The sequence below is a fragment of the Melanerpes formicivorus genome, unplaced genomic scaffold (assembly GCF_026170545.1).
Source record: "Melanerpes formicivorus ecotype bairdi unplaced genomic scaffold, bMelFor1.0.p_v2 SCAF_10, whole genome shotgun sequence".
NCBI classification, from domain to species: Eukaryota; Metazoa; Chordata; class Aves; order Piciformes; family Picidae; genus Melanerpes; species Melanerpes formicivorus.
This window is the reverse complement of record NW_027142362.1, coordinates 15,978,988-15,985,195: the sequence shown is the minus strand read 5'-3', so window position 1 is coordinate 15,985,195 and position 6,208 is coordinate 15,978,988.

The following is a 6,208-nucleotide window of genomic DNA, read 5'->3' as shown; positions in this document are numbered from 1 at the left end:
TGAAGTGGACACAAAGGCCAAACCAAGTAGTTACTTGTTTGTATTTTCTTTACTATGAAGGGTATGCACAGTAGTATATATCTAGGATCAAATTTATTCTAAGGTGAATGATAAAAATTAATCCAATAGACAAGGTGCATGCCCCGTGTTTCTGGAATGATCAGTCACCAACACATAAATGGATGTACACAGTACCATTTTTATAAATCAATTGCTTAAGTGAAAATAAAATTATTTCAAGGCACATTTCTTAATGATATTCTACTAACTTTATTTTAACCTGGTCAGCATGAGAAGCTTCTGTAAAGAAAGCTTTCTTCAAGAAATATTATTTTGTATCTTAATAAGCTAGATTTGTCATAGCAATGTCTTTGTAGCCATTTTTACTGTGATAGAACTCACCCAATTCAAATATTTCTTGTAACTTCAAGCAGTTCAGAACGCTTTCTCATCTGATGAGTTTGAGTAATGGTGACAGGTGAAATACATGCACACCAAAGAGACACCGATTCTCCTAGATGTTAATTTATTATTATTCTCAATGATGGTATGTTGGAAGTGTTTACAAAAACCATTTATGATTTGGGTTGTTTTGTTTCCTCCCCCCCTAATTTACAGAAGCATACTTTTGAAATTTAAAAGACTGGAAGCTTATGCTTTCTTAAGCGTTTCATGTTAGACTTTTCATACTGTCTCAAAAAGGAATGCATGAAGATGTTATATATGTCTAACAAACATTATAAAATAATGTTATAAACAGGTTATATCATCCCTTAGTGTTTATATTTGTGCCAAATTCCTGATGGTATGATACTGTAACAACAAACCACAGCAGACTAAATGCAATCAATTTTACAAGCATACCTTATGGAATTCTTGAATACTTGAGTAAACCATACATGAACAGTGTTTGTTTTGCAGATGTTCATTTAGTATCTGTTTGTGCATTCATAGTTACAGGCTTCCCATCTGAACATATCCATGGTAATAAAATTTTGGCAGCATCTCCAACTGCAATATCATGCGGGTTGGTACTTGCTGTACGTGTGTAGTGTCTCTAAGAATAACAACTAACATTAAACAAATCCGTAACTTCAGTGCTAACGAGCAGGACTTCCTCACTCTGTTGTAGGTTTTTTACTGACATGCAAAATCAGAACTACACCAATTGCACTCTGATTCCCAGATTACATTCAAATAGTGGTAAGACATAACATAGGAGTCCTCATTCAGCAGGGTTTGAAAAAAAAATTAATAGAATAGACTAGATTAGACTAGACTAGACTAGACTAGACCAGGTTAGAAATGACCTTTGAGATCATTGAGTCCAACCTATCATGCAACACTATCTAATCAACTAAACCATGGAACCAAGCACCCCATCCAGTCTCTTCCTAAACACCTCCAGTGATGGTGACTCCCCCACCTCCCTGGGCAGCCCATTCCAATGGCCAATTAGGTATATTTGACAGAATAGTTCAGTAGCACTTCCCCCAAGAGCTTAGTAGCACCAAATGTACCAAGTCTGTTTCTCACATGGTTTAACTTGCACTAGAAGTCTCCAGTGATGGGGCTTTCACAGCCTCCCTGGGTAACTCTCAAGTTAACTTTGATGTCAGCAAAATGGCAGCGTTATCTAAATTCAAGCCACATCTAAACTTTGTTTTTCTAGTATGTTTTAGAACATACTAGAAACTTCTTTACTCTTCAGCCAATAAACTAAATAAAATACTGAAATATCAACCTCAAACTGAAAATTACTGAAGTAATATTTTAGTATCAGCAGAACAGAAAGGGATGTCTGATGAAACATACTGTAAAGTTTTAATGTGTAAAAGTTCTGTTTTCCTAAAAAGTTTGGTAACTTTATTTTCATAGTACTTTGTACTTCTGTGTAGGTAAACTCAAAATCCCTATTCCAATCCCCTGTGACTTTCTTTGTATACGATACTTTCCTTCAGTCAGAACACTGACAGACAAGTTGTATGACAGAAGTATCTGCATGCTGGGAATAGCTTAATTGATCCCCATGTTTATATAATCTATAAACTTGCAAGAGGCTTGCACAAATAGTTTAAGGTGACATCTGTTATTACATCATTTAAGAAAAGTGATTTTTTTTTTTATATATATAGTCTTCCATTCACATCTCTTGTTTGTGGAGAGAGCTGGGAAAGCAAAGACACTTTCAATCTAGGAAATTGGTTGGGTCATCAGAGCAGCAAAATGGATTTCCTAGGAATAATGATAATAGCAACAATCCAAAGACACTGTAAAGTAACAATCCAAAGACACTGTAATTTGTAATGTATATCTGATTCTGTGAGTCTTCAATGGCATTGTTAAAGGTTTTCTGTATCAGTCTGAAGCTACAGATGAATAAACCACTAGCTTGTCTTATGATTTCATGGTAAGAGGTAAACTGCTTAATGCTTTAAGCACATATTGCTGATATAGCATAGCAAGGTTCCTACAGAACCAAGTAAATTTCCCGGGTTCCTACTACCCAGCTGTTTGGTCTTGATCTGAAAATATCTACCAATAATAAAGTAGTTCAACCAATCCATGTGTTGCTGAAATCTCTGTGGATTTTTTTTGTGTGCCTAGCTACACAAAGATTGGATGGCTGTGCCTAAAAGTCAAGAGTGTCAAGTTTAAAAGTATCGTGCCAGGGTAAAAAGTAATCATCCAAATTTTGCAGACATTGGTGCTTTATTTAAAGGTCTGCTAAATGACAGAGTATGAAGATTCTTTTCCCAGCCCCAAACATTTTTCCATGAGAAAAATGGATGACCATCTTTGAGAATTACTGTATCGGGCCTTTTGGTTACAGAAATCAGTGACAGATAGACATTTGCTTGCCTAATTCTTTTCCAGTTTGTATGAATCAATACGGATTTCTGTTTTGTTAACATTTGAGCTGAAGCAATTGAGAGCAACCGCTGTTTTGCAACTTGCTTGTCTCTAGTTATTAATTACTACTTGAGAAGACATGCTTTGGTTTCCAATTTGCCCCCCCCCTTTCCCTGTCTCACCTGCAAAATCCTCATGGTTTGTTGACTGACACTCTTGCTTCAGAATGTCTGAACATGATAAGCAAAACAACAATATGAACAACTGCTGATTGATATGCAGAATAGAGATGATAGCTGTATTCATAATTTCTCAGTGCACTCATCCCTCTGTCAGCATGAAGACAGAGGAGGCAAGTCAGGAAGCAAGTTATAACCCCCTTGGTGTGAGCAATACAGCTACCAGTTTCTTAAACTTCTGCATGCCTTGTCAAAATGAGACTGTTGTCTGCTAATCCATCAGATTGATACAGTGTGATGTGGGGGAACAGACGCCTGGGATAGAACAAATAATACTTTAGTGGGCAATTTACACTCAAGAAACAGAAGTAAATAGCCTTCAGAGCAAAAGGCACAGATCACAGTAACATGATCACAGTAACACAGAGAATCTACACTTAGAATGAATCTATCACTGCATTTTGTTTTCCTGGGGAAAGAAAAAGAAGCAGTGTACAAGCAAAATACAAGCAGCTAAATAGGCTTTGGTTTTTGATTGGACTGGCAGGTCTAACAGCCACCAGAGTTGATAGTACCAATCTGTCTAGTTGCCTACATTCATGCATCCAACTTGGTCTCTACTATCAAGTGTCTTTATTTTACAAATGCAACTCACTTTTATTTGTGGGGATTTTTAACCTGCAGTAAGCAATAGAAACAAATTTGAACACTGAGGGATACTGTAATCAATTGATTTCTTTGGTAGAGACAATTCTTTTGAGATAAAAACAAGGACATGATGAGAGATTACTATCAATAACTCTCAGAAGGGAATGTCTCTTTAGTAATTAAGTCACAGGCTAGTAGATCTAAGGTGAAATAATTTGGACTATCTAGCTTTCAACCTCAATTCTACTATAGCAAAGAGTATGTGCTGCTTAAATGCATGAAATACAAGTCTTTGTAATTGGCTTCTGCTAAGTTTCTCTTTCAGAATATATGTTTGCAGTTTTCTCTCAAAGTTTTCAGGTATGGTCTTGCTAAAACCTTGTTACTTTATCAGTATCTCTTCTTAAATATAATGGGGCCTTCCTTCATATTACTCAATTCTGGCTGGCATCTCCAGAACTGGCAGTTACTCAGACTGCATTTGGAAGTACTGCGTCTTAGTGGCCTCTTCCACAGAAGGCATAAATCTTCCTGTGTGGTGCGTCTGCCTATGCCTTTCTTATTGCAAGGACACCATGAGGAGCACATTCTTTAATTGCCTGGATCTGCTGACTCATGGCAAAGATAATTCCCAAGAACTATTGCTAAACGTGGAGGGTAAAAATCCCTGGGTTTATTTTCCCTCTCCCCAGCACCTCCTATGTCATTTCCATAGCTGACAAGGAACATGAGAAGGACAGCTTTATTCTTGATAAAGTTTCACATCTTAATGTCAAGGAGACACAAGTCACCTATATGACGGTACATTGAATTTTCAATTTTTCTTTACAAAGAGTTTTTTTCAGATCTCATTAAATGTTTTATTTTCTTTAGGTAGTCACCAGTTATTTGCTGCAACACAAAGTTTTAGGGCTTTCTCATTAACTGTCTACTAAGCTTAGCCAAGATGTTCAACATAAACCAAGGGAGCCTGGGAAAGAATGACTTTTTTTCTGTAGTTAGGATGATATTTACAATCCTTCATTTCTTTGTGAGTTTCTAAGTTGTGAACGCTTATTAATTTTCACTTGTAAACTTGTTTTGCACCTATGACTTTGTGGAACGATGCAAAAACATATTCAAACAAATCTGTCCAACAACATAGGTAGAGGTCTTGCAGAACGGACTACTCAATAATCTCAATAATCTCAGGAATATCAGCATTTAATTTGCTTCAGAAACAACATTAACACTTCCAACGATTTCTCAGTAAGTAGTTGAAAGTACGTGTTTCAAACAAACTATTTCTCTTCAGTTACCACTGTCTAAAATAAGTTCCCCTCTCCAGTTCTTTCTTTTGTCTCCTGCTCTGGCAGAATGGTGTAGTTTAATAATCGTTTAATTATTAAACTTTAATAACCAAACCATTTAATGGCATAATCACTAACCAGCAATTATTTAATTACTAACATTAACTTTTTTATTCTCTGAGGTTCAAAAGTGCTATGTAAGAATCTCAAGGCTAATAGCGAAAATTAATTATTTTGCAGGCTAAGCATCATAGTCAAATCTTTAGAGCTTAAGTTCAGAAGGAGAACATTTCACTTTATTGTTCTGAAAAATACCTATACTTGAGAGACAATTTATACTAGATAAATCAAGGCTGTCTGAAGGCAGCTACGGCAGATGCCGCCAACAGTAAATTTTGAGATGTAGTGGCTGAAAAAGTTCAGGGATTTGATAGAAGTACTTTCCCTTTTTTTATCTTCAAAATTCACCACAAATATTTTTGGTGCTTTTTGTTTGGTTGGTTAAGGTAGAATGAACAGCAAAACAGGGGGAAAAAAATCTAAACCTGAGAGCATTCTTAAGGCAGACGTTGGCCAGTATGAGAGTGGTTTAGACAAAAAAGCATGAGAAAACCTGAATTTCTTAGTCACCTTTTGATTCAAACAACGATTATCATATGCAAACGGGGAATGAAAATGAAGGTTTTTGCAGTACTGTGCTCTGGGACTGCGTTTTCTAGAGACTGTGGCATCAGTGTCCGGTTAAGGCCCTATCAGTTTTGCTATGTCCTACTGGAAGTAATGCGCATGTTTAATTCAGTAAATATTTTGAAGAATTTATTTTGTATTGGATTATGTTATTTAACCTAATGCATAAACAGCTGTGAAAAAACACAAGGAAGACATAGGTGCGCAATGAATCTCCAGTCTGAACAGCATTTAGTATTCTCTGCTCCAGTCACTCCAGCAACGTTTTATTCTCACTTATTTGCATTTAATGTGATCTCTGGGTATAGCTTTCCCTAGCTTTTTTTGGCTGTGAGACTGTGTGCTTCCCTTGTGTACTACAAAGGCTTGACAGCCTTTCCGCGGCCTACTGAGGCCGCATCCGCAGTCCCTGCACGCAGAGCTGTCAAGCTCGGCAAGCGAAGCCTACTTACGGGGCATTGCTGAGGTGAATGTTACTCGCGCTTCCTCTCCCCGCCCGTAGGGCCCACTGTGGATCTGGCCGTATCGCGACTGACCTGCCGGCCGTTACCA